The sequence below is a fragment of the Diadema setosum genome, chromosome 3, assembly GCF_964275005.1.
Source record: "Diadema setosum chromosome 3, eeDiaSeto1, whole genome shotgun sequence".
Taxonomy (NCBI): domain Eukaryota; kingdom Metazoa; phylum Echinodermata; class Echinoidea; order Diadematoida; family Diadematidae; genus Diadema; species Diadema setosum.
Window position 1 is genome coordinate 12058692 of NC_092687.1, and position 16718 is coordinate 12075409.

Below are 16718 nucleotides of genomic sequence, written 5' to 3' on the forward strand. Positions count from 1 at the left end.
ACCTATAACTACGCCGAATCAACATGAAATTAAGTGTTTCTTATTATTTGTAAAAGCGCACGCTATGATTTCCTATCTCCACTTCAAAAGAAGGGCATCTGACCAATCCTGCATTTTTGTCAAAGCAAGTACATTCGTCTTGCCCTTTTTCGTTCTCGCCATCTTTTCACCTCCGCAACCGAGTACTTTTAGGGGTTGTGCTATATACGAAATTAAAGTAAAGAGTAAGAGAATAACGTCATGCAGTTTTCAGAAAATTTTTCTCCCCGACTTTGGGATCCTTCTGTTGTAGCAGGTCACATTTTCTTGGAATTTTTATGGTCCTTGAGCAGAGAAACCAATACTATGAAAATCTTAGACAAATTACCCTGAACAGTGTTGGTGACATAGAAGCTTCACAGACATGTACAGTAGCAGTGTAATTCCATTACAATACTGCTTGCTTCAAGTTCACCTGTGTAGAATCTATGAATGTCTTCTTCCTTTGGTCTGCCTCCTTGGGCCCCACCTCATCCATTCTCATGGAGAGGCTGTTATGTCGTCACCCTTGTTCATTGCAATTCGTTATAAATTTCGAAAACATTCACATTCCTCATCCCAATCACTATAAATTCTGAAACTCTGTACCCAATACGACTAACTATTCATAGTTGTTCAAATGTACAAATCTGAACATTATGCTGAATCACTCAGCTATGAGTGATCAGAGAGTGGTGATACAGTGTCCTGTCTTGAAGCATATCCACTGCGGGCAAGATCCAGAACCCGAGCCACAAACCTCATCATTGATCTTTACACTCAAGATCTCGTCCACTTCGCGGCAACTATGACAGCACTACACCGCCGGCGGAGGAAAAGGTCTGCAGATTTTAAATGCCTACGTCACAATCCATTCTAAGAAATATGCAAAGTTAACCCTTGAAACTACAATTGAAGAGAAAAGGGCTCTTACGACCTTTTGAAATTATGCGTTCATGCACAGCAGGTTGTTTTTATTTTTTGCGTGCTTCAGAGGTATCTAGGATCATTTTCTCTAAGACAATTTTGTCTTTTCTTTTCTAATGAGAGAGAGAGAGAGAGAGAGAGAGAGACAGAGAGAGTTTAAGAGTGAGACAGAGAGAGAGAGAGAGAAGATTCCGCGAGAGAGAAAAAAAAAAAACATATTCACACAATTCACTCGATTGATTGCTGTTGTTGTTTTATTTTTAATACGAAGAGGGTTAGTGATCGTTTAGAAGGCCTAATTATCTTGTACTCCTGTCAATTAAGCGGAGATAGAGATTGAAGACATGAATGTTGAATGTGTTCAATAGTTTTTGCTGGATTTTGCTGGATTCCCTGTCCCAAGGCACGAACTTACTCCCGCAAAGTCCGTTAGGGTCAAAGATTTATGTCAATGTATAGAAATTGCCAGTGGGGTGGGGTGGGGATGAGCAGTGAGGGGGTACGAGAATAATATTTTCCGCTATTTTCATTCCTCTTCGGGTTCCACCTGGAATAGTGCTGTGCGCCCGTCATGTTGGATAGGCAACAGCTACAGATTTTATCTATTTTTTTTTTCGAGAAGAGCGCATCACGTGACCACCGCTGAAAAATAGCCTAACATGTTTTGCTATACTTGGTGGCACAAATGCCATTGAACAGCTTTGCCTTTTGGGGGAGAGACAGGACACTCGTTCTATTCATTCACCTATCTACCTGGTTGGACGAAGCATCTCATCTTTAATCTCGAACAAAATCTTGTGCTATTGCATCTGTGATCATTTACTCCCAAAGTAGATACGAAAGGGTATCAGCTCTATTGCTGAATGCTTTTTGACGTTCTTTCTATATTTTGTGCGTGTGTGTAGTCCTCCCAGGAAGGAACTAAGAAACAAACTAACAAACAAACTTTTGTGGGGTAAGGAAGAAAAAAACAGTGCCTTGGAATCTGGTAGCTCTATAAGACAATTTGACTGACACATCGTCCTGTACCCTTGTGACAAGGAAACTTCAGGTGAAGATACAAAATGTTTAAGGTAGGTAGAAAGGATATATGAAGAGTTTGTCCACAAAAACGGATAAGTCCATATTTGCCAAACGAAGATATTTGCGATTAAAGGTCAAAAAAGGTAAAGAGAATAATAATAAAAAAAAAATCTTCTCTTGACCATAACTTCAAAAATGTATCTTTTTATGTAGTGACCAATACATCATTAAAAAGGTATTATTTTGTAGTTTATGACATAGACCGTACTTCAAAATCTTCAAAAATGGACTTACCGGTTTTTGCGAACAACTTCTTTATATAATTATACCCTATACCAATCGTATTGAAGTGGTGATTTGATGACAACCAAGCCCACGGCCTCTTTAAACGTACAAATATCATTTCCGATAGTACCTATTAGGGTTTCGGAACCCTAATGTGTGTGTGTGTGTGTGTGTGTGTGTGTCTTTGTTTGTGTTTGTGTGGGTATGTGTGTCCGTGTGCGTGTGTATTGTTTTATTTTATTCATTTTTTTATTTTTTGTTCAGTTTACGGCAAGTTTTGGGAAACGATGTATTCGCAAGAGAGTGTAAGAGAGTTTATGTAATGAAGCAAATATTGATTAATATGATAAAGATAGTCAATTTCTTATAATGCGTTATGCCTAATTTGATATATATATATATATATATATATATATATATATATATATATATATATATATATATACATACATTAATATATGTGTCCGTGCATCACAAAACGAACAAAGAGTCGCACGCACTGATTTTGCGTGAGGACTGAAAATAAGTGAAATGGGTCAACCTAGCCGATCTTGACTTTTTCATGTTTTCTGAAAGAGCAAGTCTTCTTTTCCGATATGGACAGTAACATTTGGGGTCATAAAACGGGCAGGAAAGTGTGTTTTTTAGCAGTTTATCTCGGACATTTTTGGTAGAATAGTGTGATTAGGTGTGTCTTTAGAGTCCCCTTTTTACTTTCTGAAAAACCTCGTACACACTCTTCACTTTCAACTGCAATTACTTTTGAAAGGATAGTGCTACCGCTTTGAAAGTTGGCATTAATTATGGGCATAATGTGTTAATAAGGCATCTTCAATTTCAGTTTAATCTAATAATTCCTTCCTTATTGTTAGTCAGGTGGTTTACTTCCTGTTTTTTGTCCCATTCATCGCAAAGCCAGCACGGTTTGGTAAAGATTAAGCGCTTGAATAGACAATATACTTCAGAGCCTCTAATCTCAGTTCACACTTCTCCTGAGTTTGTGCTTTCTTTCCAATATTTAGATAGGTTAGGAGAGTCCATTTGATTTGAGTTATACATCATGTTAAAGCTTTAAGTCTGTTCTTTTAGAATACGGTCTTAACTAAAAATTCATGTTTGGCGACTGCCCCCCTTCCCCCCCCCCCCCCCAAACGAAAAAGTAAGAAAGGAGATTTTGCATCAGTGTTGTGAATGTGTGTATGTGTATAATAAGATGGATTTGGATTTACTTGATTAGATTAATTAAGATTAATTTATTGTCATTTCTCTTATAAAGACATAGTATGATTTGAAATATATGTATGTATATATGAGAGGTTTGTTTGCAAAAACCGATAAGTCCATTTTTGAAGATTTTGAAGTACGATATCTGTCATAAAGTACAAAATAATACCTTTTAAATGATATATTGGTCACTACATATAAAGGCATATTTTTGAAGTTATGGTCAAAAGAAGCAAAAATTTTCTTATTATTCTCTTTGTTTTTCTTGACCTTTAATCGCAAATATCTCCATTTGACAAATATGGACTTATCGGTTTTTGCAAACAAACTCTTCATAATCTATATATATATATATATATATATATATATATATATATATGATAAATAGTGTACTGTTCTGGGGGGAAATGTGCAGCACAAGAGAGAAGAATACATTTTGTTGTTGTTATTCATATTAATTTTATTGTCAACAAGGGCATGGTATTGAATAAAACTGAAATGAAGAATATCAGTATGTGATCGTGTGTGTGTGTATGTGTGCATGTGTATTATGTCTGTGTGCGTTATTGTGTATGCGTGATTAGGAGTGTTTTATGCGTGGGTGTGTGTTTCTCGAAACAACGCTGACACAAAATGGGGACCACTGTGTTTCCTTTGTGAAGATTTGTTTCGAATCTCGATAACAGCATTATTTTTACCCAGCTTTGAAACACTTTAAATGGTAACATGAATGAAGTGCTTTTCGGCTAGGACCAATCGGAATTCATTGCATGAGTCATGAGAGTTACATGTACTGTGTATCATTGTAAAAAATTAAAAAATAAAAAAAAAAATGAGATGTTCTCATGAATAAACGACATTCAACTCGTCTGCACCTTACTTTGCACATGAGGTTAATGATATATGACCGTGCTTTAAAAAAGAAGCGAAACAGATCAACCAAGTCAATCTTCATTTTCTTTCTTTTTTCTGAAAAAGAAAAAAACAAAGATTATTATTTTTCTATATTATTACATTAATCATGAAGAGTATGTTTTCATGAAGCATGATTAATTTCACCTTGTCTGTTTGCTTGTTTGTTTGTTTTGGTGTGTTTGTTGTTGTTATTATTGTTATTGTTGTTGTTTTTGGTCCCATTTATTACACAGTTTGCGTGGTTCGGTAAAGATTCACATAGATTTGGTCTTTACTTCTGAGCCTCTTTCTCAGTTCTCACTTCTCCATAGTGGGTGCTTTCTTTCCAACGTTTATTATATGGTTGGGAGTGTTCACATGAATTGATTCATACATCATTTTAAAGCTCAGAGTCCGGTTGTTGAGAATCTGCCCTAAAAACTAAAAAACATATTTGGTTTCCACACACATCTTATTTTCTTTATTGACTATACTTATAAACGAAGTTCAAGTTATGTTGAAATGGATAGTTCATTCGTAAAGGCGATATAGCATTAATTTCTGGTGCACTTGCTCAAGTATTTCATTTGTCAGTTTATTATGGCATATTCTTTGAGATGATGATATTGGCTAAAGTTATTTAAGTAAATCTGTTACTTGAAACACCTCACCATGTAGTCAACTGGCAAAAAAACAACAACAACAACATGAAGACATGACTTGCACTAACATACTGTGACCCTACTTCACGAAACCAACAAAAAGTCGCCAAATGTGGATGTTTTGGTAAGGGAATATCCTGAAATGTATACCTCAATTCAAACGGATTCTCGTTACATTTCTACATACTGGAAAGAAAGTTTTAAAAAAGTACGAACTTAAAAAAGGAGGTTCAGAAGTAAACGTGACCGTGCACCTCAAAACGAACATAAAGTTGCACACACTGATTTTGCGTGGGGAATACAAATAAGTGAAATGGGTCAAAATGGCAGAACTTGACTTTTTCATATTTTCTGAAAGAGTGGGCCTTCTTTTACATTATACTAAAATTTGGTTTCATAAAACGGGCAGAAAAGTGAGGTTTTTTTTAGCAGTTTATCTCTAACATTTTTGATAGAATAGTGTGATTAGGTGTGTCTTTAGTATCCCTTTTTCTTTTCTGAAAAACCTTGTCCACACTCTTCACTTTCAACTCTAATAACTTTTGAAAAGATGATGCTACTGCTTTGTAAGTTGGCATTAATTATGGACAGAATGTGTTGAAGAGGCATGCTTAATTTCAGTTTAATCTGATAATCCCTTCATTGTTGGTACTCTGGTGGTTTACTTCCTGTTTTTTGTCCTATTCATCGCACAGCCAGCATGGTTTGGTAAAGAACAAGCGCTTGAATAGACACGGTACTTTAGAGCCTCTTTTCTCAGTTCACACTTTTTCTGAGTTTGTGCCTTCTTTCCAATATTTAGATAGGTTAGGAGAGTCCATTTGATTTGAGTTATACATCATTTTAAAGCTTAAAGTCTGCTCTTTCAGAATATGGTCTTAACTAAAAATTCATGTCTGGCAACTTTTTGTTTGTTTTGAGGTGCAGGGTCACAAACGGTGTATTCAAGTGATGTAATTGTATTATACGCTTTATGTATATATTAACAAAGATGTAATTGCATGTAACTTCTCATTTTCATATGTGCGTTGTCAAATTACGTTCTGCAAGTATTACAAATATCCTGTACATATGCAATGTATACAACTTCTTTGTTTATTTGATGGAAGTGAAAATAAAGTTGAATCTTGAATCTTGAATCTTTACCCAGCCGTACTAGTTGTGCAATAAGACAGGATGTAAACTACTGAAGCAATAACAATGACGATATATCCAATGCAGCTGAAATTCAGCATGTCTTATCAACACATTCGCCCAAATTCACGAAGGTGGTAGAAATGCTTACGAAATTAATTATTCATCGTCAAAATGACCGTTTCGTTAACGAAATCATCAGTCCATGAACAAAATGTTCATTACTTACAAAATGTCATTTCGTAACAAAATAATAATTTTATCGACGAAATGACTGATGTCGTAACGAAATATCAAATGCGACACTTGGTGCTCCATGGTTTTTATCCATGATTTAAACCTTGTTTTTATTAATGAACTGTTTTTATTAAAGAAATGAAAATGGGACTCCATATAGCCACATAATTACACTATTCTACCGACGAAAAAAAAAATCAAGAAAAATGTAAAAACAAAAGAAGGAATTCATCAAAGGAATAAGCTTTTGTCAAAGGAAGAACTCAATTTTCCCACTGACATACTGTATAGATTATCATAAAGCAACTCGCACATCTTAATGGTTCAAGTTTCTTTGCTCGCAAATCAAAGTGGAAGACAAGTCTCTAAAGAGCACAAATAAAATCAGCAGAGGTCAATTTAGAAACACTTTGCTGCGTTTTTTTTTTCCATGTTGTTGGGTTCGGAAGCTCTTCTAAGCGTTCTGTTTCCCCTACCACATGTATTGTACGACACGGTATTGTCACTTCAATCCGCCCTTAAATATCATAACACTTGCATTGTGTGCTGTGTATCGTGTGCCTCCGGAACAAAGACGTGGTGGAAACATGAAATACGAATATGCAATTAAATTGAAAGCTGAAAGGCACTGTGTTTTATCGTGTTGAGCGAAAATGCCCTCGATATTAGAGTCATTTTTATTGCAGCACTAATTTGTTTAAGAAAATGAAAATATGCCATAAGTTGTGATGTGGAAGGGAGTTGCATAAATTATATCATGCAGTAGTACATACTACAATACCGTTTCTTCTTAGACCTTGGGGTCTACCTTTGTTATGGTGGATTTCAATAAAATTAAATCCAAATCGGAGGCTGATTGCTCTGCAGTTATAATGCATGATTTACACTGACATCGATCCTTTCTTTACCCTCATTATCATTAAGTTCATCATTATTACGATAATCGTCTCTGTATCAATCACTTTTGTAAAGAAAAGACGAATGGCAGTCAGGTTGTCAAAAGTTCTGATTGGTTTAATAATCAAACCTCATCTTATAGCTGGCCCATGCATTATTCATGAGCTATACACGGGGTGCAGGGGGAACCTGAGCGGGGTTTTGGACGGATGCACCACTCGCTTTCACCCTTTTGGAGTATGCTACTGTAGGTGCTACAGATTAGTCTCATATGCTCATTATTGAGACGGTCATTCTTACGAGACGGTCATTCTTACCAAGTGCAATGATGCTCTATAACAGCAAATTTATTAGGTGAAGGTGGATAATGTTTGTCATGTAAACAATGTCTGACTTCTTATTGCACAGTTGAAGGGTTACCGGTAATGTACTCATGTGTGGATTTAGCCTGAGAATATACGGTAATTATTTGAAGATAAATTGATGTTTATATTAAGCAGCAGGATGATGATATTATTTTATTGATTTTTGTATCATTGTACAGTGATAGTATTCCTACATACACCTGTACACATGACATATACATGTGAGCACATACACCCATTGTGAAGGATCCATCCCACCCCTTACAATCATGTACAATTGTACATGGGGAGTTGGTTTTTAATAGGTCTGGTCGGATAAGGCTACCTTGGCTGCTGACTGATAGGTTGAGACAGTCATTCTTACCAAGTGCAATGTAGTTCTATAACAGCAAATTTATTAGATGAAGGTGGATAATGTTTGTCATGTAAACAATGTCTGAATTTTTATTGTACAGTTGAAGGGTTACCGGTAATGTACCCATGTGTGGATTTAGTCTGGCAATACACAGTAATTATTTGGAGATAAACTGATGTTTATATAAAGCAGCAGGATGATGATATTTTTTTTGTACCATTGTACAGTGATAGTATTTTTACATACATCTGTACACATTACACACACGTGTGAGCACATACACCCATTGTGAAGGATTCATCCCACCCCTTACATGTACATGGGAGTTGGTTTTCAGTAGGTCTGGTTGGATAAGGTTACCTAGGCGGCAGACTGATAGGTTGAGACGGTTATTTTTACTAAGTGCAATGATGTTTTATACAATAGCAAATTTAGCAGAGGAAGGTGGATAATGTTTGTCATGCAAACAATGTCTGACTCTTAAATTGTACATTTAAAGGGTAATGCGCACATGTGTAGTTTTATTCTGGCAATATATGGCAATCATTTGGATATAAATTGACGTTTATATAAAAGCAGCACACACACACACACATAATGTACACTGTGTGGTTTCCTAAGTGGACATTTTTTGTATTCGGATACAGGGGTGTGATAATTTGGCATTTTCCGGTGATGTATAAGTTTGGTTTGTGTGTTGTAACATGACAGGATTGGATTTCTCAGGATATTTGATTGTATATCAGTATAATAGGAAAGTATATGTGTTATGTATTTCTACCCCGTGCACATTTTATACACACACTCACATACACACACACATACACACACACACGGGCACAAAACAAAACACACACATACATGTACGATGTATTTAGTTTTTCAGTGGATGACATTTACATATTGGAATACAGGGGTATAATAATCTGTAATTTTTTTATTTTTGATGTAAAAGTACTGATTTGTATGTTTATAATGTACTTTATATTCCAATTCTGGCAATAGTTATGGATTCTAACATACTGTACATGTTGTGTAAACTGTACGTGTCTTTTCGTTATTTCATTTATCAATGTATAGACATGTATTGTTTGAATAACATCCCTGCACATGCACGTGTACTGTGCATTTTCTTCCAATTGATGCAGACATGTGCGCACATGTTTCGGTACATGGAAACAGGAACTTGATAGGGTGTGTAAGTGTGTGTCTATGTCGTCTGTTTGGGTATGTGGATGTGGTATGTTTCTGCAGTGGGTGGATATCTGTTATCAGTGTTTTGGGTGCGCAGCCGCACACTGACGCTGTGGGTGTGGATTATATTGTGTAGGGGTATGTAGAGCCGCGGAGCTACTATAGTCAAGGCGCTAATTCCTGTAAGAGGCTTAATTAAGGAGTTCGTTCAACCCACCCCGCAGAAAAGGTTTGACCAGACAAGGTGGTAGATGGGACCTCTATGAACATCCCCAGGTAGTATGTGGTTCCAAATTGTGGTGTCAGTAGAATTTTACTGGCCACTTTTCATCGTGATTTGTTGGAACAAACGTAAAAGAGTCTGCGCACGCTAAGACTATTACACGCACCACTAGCACTGCTACAGGCACCAGTGCCAGTGCTGCGTGTAGTAGTCTTAGCGCGCATATACTTTTTCTTCGACAAACAAGGGTTTTGCCAGCAAACTAACTTTTCACGCCAAGCTGGGTTCGGTGTAGTGTAGTTTCTAGCCGTTTTTATTTCGTCTTTATTTCAAGAGTTCAAGCAAGCCGAGTGAGAGCGCATACCCGGTGATTGTGACGACCGAATCGCAATCACTGGGTGTGTGCTCTCACTCCACTTAACGCAATATATACAGCGGGCTTCTGCATAATACACAAACTGCAACTCAGAGAAATAAAGACGAAAAAAACGGCTAGAAATTAAGACTAGGGACGGTGAACGCTTGTCGCTATTTGGGGCACTGAAAACGACAAACTCACACAGTTTTTGCATTTATTTCATGAAGAATTCATCAAAACTGCATAAAACTATGTATGTATATGTTGCTAGAGATGTCATCCATACAGTGGGATTCATTGTAAGTTATAATATTTTGCATGGTTACCATGGTAACCGGATGCCTAAAGGTGACTGATAACCCCCAAAATGCCTCCTGCTGCTGCAAACATTGTTGTTGTTTTTTAATCTTATAGATGCAATAAAAAAAAAACACAATTTTTTATTGATTTTTGTTCAAAAAGCTTTCCCTGTTGCCATGGCAACCAGTATTATCCAATCAGAATTTAGTTGTCAATAACTCGAAAACTAAAGCCCATAATTTCAAAAAGCTCAATAAGCATGTCCTTCCTTCTGCATAAAGTGTACGACATCAGGTATATGTGAAGAATATTTTGAGTGTACCACATATGTGAAGAATATATTGAAGCATTCTCAAGTTACAGCAAAACTTGCAAGCAAAGGCATAATAAACGGCCATTAAAAGAAAGATATCATTTTCGAATAGTAAAATACATGAAAAAGTTGCATCCGTCGTACTTTCAACACAAATTTGACTTCAAAGCATAGGCAAATGTATATAGTTTTTAATAATGTATGGACACAAATTTCCCTTAAAAATAAGATGAATACAGAAAGCAAAGCCAATATTCTATAGTAGCTCTTTCGAGTATTTACAGAGCGATGGTTATTCAAAACAATCCTGGAAAAGAGCAGAGGAAAGCAATAGATTGTTTATGTTATTAAAGGAAGTTTATTCAAGAATACCGATAAATTCCTTTCTAAAGAAGGAATATACACGTGCGCTGGATTATCCATCAAAGAATTAAGTGTACTTTTGTGTTCGTTAACTATTGTAATATATATATATATATATATATATATATATATATATATATTATATATATATATATATATATATATATATATATATATATATATATATATATATATATATATATATATATATATATATATATATATATATATATATATATAGAATAAAATGAAATATCATGATATGTAAATTTCATTCAAAACGTGCAGTAATGAATTAATGCTCAGGAGAGAATGAGGGAAAAATCTTGGGCGTCTTTTCCCTTTTATCCAGACTAATTTTACAGTGTAGAACTCATCTACAAAACTGTGATAATTTTGTCATTTTCAGTGCCCCAATAGCGACAAGAGTTACCGACCCTAGTCTTAATTTCTAGATGTTTTTATTTCGCCTTTATTTCTCTGAGTTACAGCTTGTGTATTGTGCAGAAGCCCGCTGTATTGCGCTAAGCCGAGTGAGGGTGCATGCTCAATGATTGCCACAAAAAACAGTTCGGGCGTCACAATCGTTGGGTATGCACTCTCACTTGGCTTGCTTCAACTCGGAGAAATAAAGACGAAATAAAAACGTCTGGAAACCACACTACACCGACTCCAGTTTAGCGTGAAAAGTTAGTGTTCAGGCAAAAACCGATGTTTGTCGCGGAAAAAGTCTTTGTACGCTAAGACTATAACACGCACCACTGGCATTGGCGCCTGAAGCAGTGCTAGTGGTACGTGTAGTAGTCTTAGTGTGAGCAGACGCTTCCTCGAAGAATATGGTCATGTCGCAACTAAAATGGCCTGTAAAATTTCATTGATACCACAATTTGATATCACATACTACCTAGGGGTGTTCCAGAGGGTCCAACCGACCACCCCATGCAGTCAAACCTTTTCTGCGGGGTGGGTTGAACGAAGTCATTTTTTCTGGGTCGCTGCGCCTGGACTACTACAGTAGCCCTTTGGTTCAGCTGTACATTTGTGATGTGGGCGTGTATGAGGCGTGGGTAGGTGCGGGTGTGTCAGTGTGTGTGTGTGTGTGTGTGTGTGTGTGCGTTTGTGCGTGTGTGCGTGTGGGTGGGTGGGTGTGGGTTTGCGTGTATTGTTTTTGAGTGTTGGATGGGTAGGGTCACGAGCCATGCATGCTTTTTGCGTGTAATAAGATAAGTCATGTACATGTGCAGGGACCAAGTGCAATATCTTGATTATTACAATACGTGTACTTGCTGTACTTTGTTTAGTGTTATGTTACTTGTCCTTCAATACTTTATTTTCCTGTACATGTGAAATTTGTAATGGAGACTGTTGCAAAGATTTTTATGCCGTAGTGCATGACAATAAACGATCTGAATCTGAATCTGAATCTGAATACCTCAGCCACGGTGTTTTGTCTACACAGACTCGTTATACAATCCGTAAACATAGCTAATTTCAGGTATGGGGTTTGTAGGAAAATGGACTACCATTTCAAATTAAAAGGGATTGAATGTACGTTTTTGACGGTTATACATTTTATCATGTATCATCTTATCATTGTGCAGGTTTTCCGAGGCTACTGGATAATATTCGTAATTGTACTGGTCAACCGTGAAGGTAAAATCGTGACTGTTCATTTTTTTTCCCCGCGCATTTGGTAACGATATCATTGTTCGTTATAAGATTAAAAAAAAAAAAAAAAACGACAGACATCCATGGAAGTTATGATATTCGGCATTGACTACGATTCGGGCAACTGTGATAATTACCATGAAAATGAGTATTAAGAACATCGTTTTAACTTCATCTGTACCGCAAAACAAGCTAACTCCATTTTTGTTTTAATTGATATATCGTTTGTCACTAAAGCTGCTGAAAAAAAATCAAAGAAAATAATAAGAAATGCAGGATATTTTTAATCACGACTTCGAAAATATTCCGTGTTTTGTCACAAGTGAGGTATTACTGGAAAGGTTTGATTTTGCTCTATCTGATGATGGTCTTAAAGACTTTGAAATATTTAAAAATGGTTATATTAACCTGTTCTGTACGGAAACCTGGTGGCCTTTGCATTAAGTCTATGGGCATGTCAGTATTCAGTATTGAGCAGGTTAGATCTTATTTTATCAAAGCTAATTTTGCAAATAAACTCATCATATAAACTTCATAGATAAGGATAGAAAAGATATAATAAATTTGAAATGGGATTTTAACTAAATTCAAATTAGAATTGGGATATAATTCAAAAGAGATAACCCACTTCAACGGCGATATGACTGAATTTCGATATACTGTATTTGAGGGGGTAAAGTGTACAATGGTGTTCAAAGGCCAGCTATTTCAAGAATACATGGTTTATTCCATGAAATGTTTATTGAAAAAAAAAAGAGGCTCACCTTGCTTGCGTCACCCTGGTTGCGGATGAGAGAGTTAGGTTCCTTGGATTAAAGGTGAACTGTACACAATTTACATATCCAAGTTGTTGTTTTTTTCTTATAAGGTACGAAAGCAACTTTTCTGTTATCTTTTGTTCAATAGTGTGGTTTCATTCTCACAAAGTTTTATTGAAAATATCCCTTCTATCGATGTTAAATAACCAGTGTCCAGCTGAAATCTCTGTTGAACACATTCTTTCCTACTTTTATTGTCATTAAATGAAAATGAGAGATGAAAGACATCGATTGTTACATTTTCATCTAGCAAGTTACAATACCGTGCTTAGGATGTTGTGAAGACTCGCGTCACCTTTAGTCTCCATGAAAATGCGAATTCTCATAATTAGGTGGCCTAATTTTTATTTTGGAAAAGGACAAAATCTCAATGACATGATTACTTCTTTTATTATCTTGGTTTTTTTTTTTCAGTTTCAAAGATATTTCTTAGTGTAGCTATTGTGTATCCTGACACGACTCTTATGTATCTTTATACAATATTATTTTGAATGTTCATTTTCTTCTTCGATTCCGTAGATACCTGTTATGCAAAAGGCCACATGTGTAAAAACATCAAGCAACAGTTAGAAAACATGTGCCCTAACATCACCGTTGGAGCGAATGGCGAATATGTCAAACTCATTCCTAAATACGTGTCACGTGATCATTTCCTCTATGAGGCATCGATTCCACAAGAAGTCAGAGGAATGGAGAATTTCTATTGCGCTTACCCGGGTATTGTTGTTTTTACTTTTAGTCTGTATACCACAATGGGTTGTGATGACCACTTTCTATTTCTCATTTGCCATTTTCACCTCTAATGAAAGATATTACGAGACGGAGATTAAACTATAAGCACTCGATGCTTATACTTCTTGCAATACTGAAGTTTGGAAAGGAAAGCTTTAAAACAAAATCATAACCCAAAGAGAGATATGTAAATTAAGAGAAAGCAGCAGAATAGATAACAGAACACATCAAAAGTTTGAGGAAAATCGGATAATCGATGCAAATTTATGAATTGTGTAAGTTATGTTGTTGGAATCGCTGAAGAGATTCACCGTGCGCTTTGAACGAGTGAATGTGTAGGCGTATGCGTGTGTATCTGTGTGTGTTAGTGTGTGTGTGTGGTTGGGGGGGGGGGGGATTCAAATAATACTTTATTTTTGTTCCGTTATTTCCCCTCCAACAGCTTGCATGTCCAACCCTTGTCGGTACGGACATACTTGTAAAGAAACCATGGACGGGTACAAGTAGTGTCGCTGCACTTCACCGGTCGTAACCGGCATCAAATGTACATAAGTATAATGAATGTTTTACATAAAAAAAGGCAGGGCAATTAACTGATAACGTGTAGTTTAGGGAGACCACTTTTTTTTTTCCCAAAAAATGATATGAGCGAAAATTTTGGGAGCGTGTACATTGTTTTCATTACTGCATGTATTTCAGCAACAGGTCCCACGGCCAGCTTCTTTGCAAAATAGTCTTCAAAGCCAAATTGAGTATATTTTACGGCCAGAGATGGTCATATTATGTCTCGGGTTTTTTTGTTTGTTTGTTTTTTTCGTTTTTTCCCGTTTTGATTTATCAAGTAGTGAAAATCCCGCGCTATAATTTTCCCTTCAACGCATAGAAATGTTAACGGGATTGTACAGTATTGGTGGAGGTGAGAGTCTAGCTTTCAGAATTTTGCGAGATACTATCATAAAACACGTTTGAAGCAGTATAGAGCCATCTCAGTCATTTCGAAACCGATTTTTAATCAAATATATGTTGAATTCCTCATGGAATTACATGCTATTTCCTATTTCATAAAAGGTTTTTTTTTTTATTATTATTATCTTACGTAAAAAGTGTTAGAGACTTGAAATCAGGACTCAACCAAAACTATACGAGCCCTTTGAAACCTCTTATCCTGCGCCTCCTCTATACGGAAAAAAGCCAAAAACAAACTCACAAACAAACACACCAACCGTGCTCTTTTTGTTCAAAATTACTGCCCAATATAAAATCTAAAATGAAGCTAATAGTACTCTGGCAATGTTGTTGTTGATGTTGTTTTTAATTGCTAGTGTGATGATAATAACGGCGCAATTTCCAAAAGCATAGCTTGTTCAAAATAACCAGATGTTTTGCATTTTTTATTTCCTGACTTTCTTCACGGTACTTTTTGTCCCCCCTATTTCCAACACTTTGGTAGCATTCCCTTTCAGTCCCTGCAAAAAGAAGACTCGGAAAGAAGCAGGTAGATACTGTAGGTGTACCTCTGGAGGAAGTATACCCTTGCCTCGAAACAAAACCTACCTTCTCGATCTGCTCGCCTATGTCAACCATACGTGTGGCTTTGACGAAATATGGCTGGATTGTCACTGCTGTTGGCAAACGAATGAGACATCGTGGGACTGGAAGAATCAGACTACCACCGGGGACTGGGTGTGTTCTTATGCTGACCCGCTGGAAAGTAGTCTTCTAACTTCAGTCTACAAGGACGAAATTTCAGGTTATCATAATATATCATAATATTATTGGGACCATCCACGGAAATTCATAGATTAGAATGCATTGCCTCTATACTGCAGGCAGTGAATATCCCCCAAACTTCCTTGTCATTATCATCAGGCCCTATACATCAAATCCATCGATGCATAATACAGTTATTATTAAATGAAAGATCGTGTAGCATGTTTTTTGCATTTCCACGATGTATCAAATCGTATTTTCATGATGTGATTGTTGAAAAGTTCAATCGAACGAAATCTTATCTCTATGAATATTCCAATTTTTGTTCAACTTTAACCGTGTCTCCCATCTCTAAAGATGTTTGTTAATTCCTCCGAAGTCTAAAAAGTTGACAAAAATCCCCATTTCGTTCTTCATCGCGTTGTGCGCTCGCAGATCATCTCAAAAACGTTACAAAGAAGAGCATCCTAGCTGTGAAGAGCAGCGCTGCCTCTAACGAAGATGTGGAATTCATTGCTTCAGACACTGGTAGCGATGGAAGAGGATTTGTATGTGTCGACAAGGACTGATGGCGCTCTCCATGTCGGGGAACGCCCCCAGGATCCCCGGTGATGTCAAGTCAGATTCAGCCCCCTTTGACTAATTGAGGGGGTCGGTGCAATATAATGCTGACCCACACCATAGTCATTTTCAGATAGTCGCTGTTGAATGTTCGAAAAGGCCATACATTGTTCATTAATAAAACATGAATGCATGTATTTTTTACCACCCTAATGGTTGACTTAAAATATGATATTTTCACGGAGGGAGTGAAAGATACGGATTATGAAAATGCATGTAACTTGATTTTGACAAAAGTGTGGGTTAGCACTATATTGCACCGACCCCTGCAATTGTCCGCGAGCTCTTTACTCGTCGGGTATATACACTTTTCCCTTTGCATGGGCACACTACATGTCCATAAATTTCATATGATTTCGCAAATGCCTGGAACAGATAGAGCAGAATTTTTGAACAT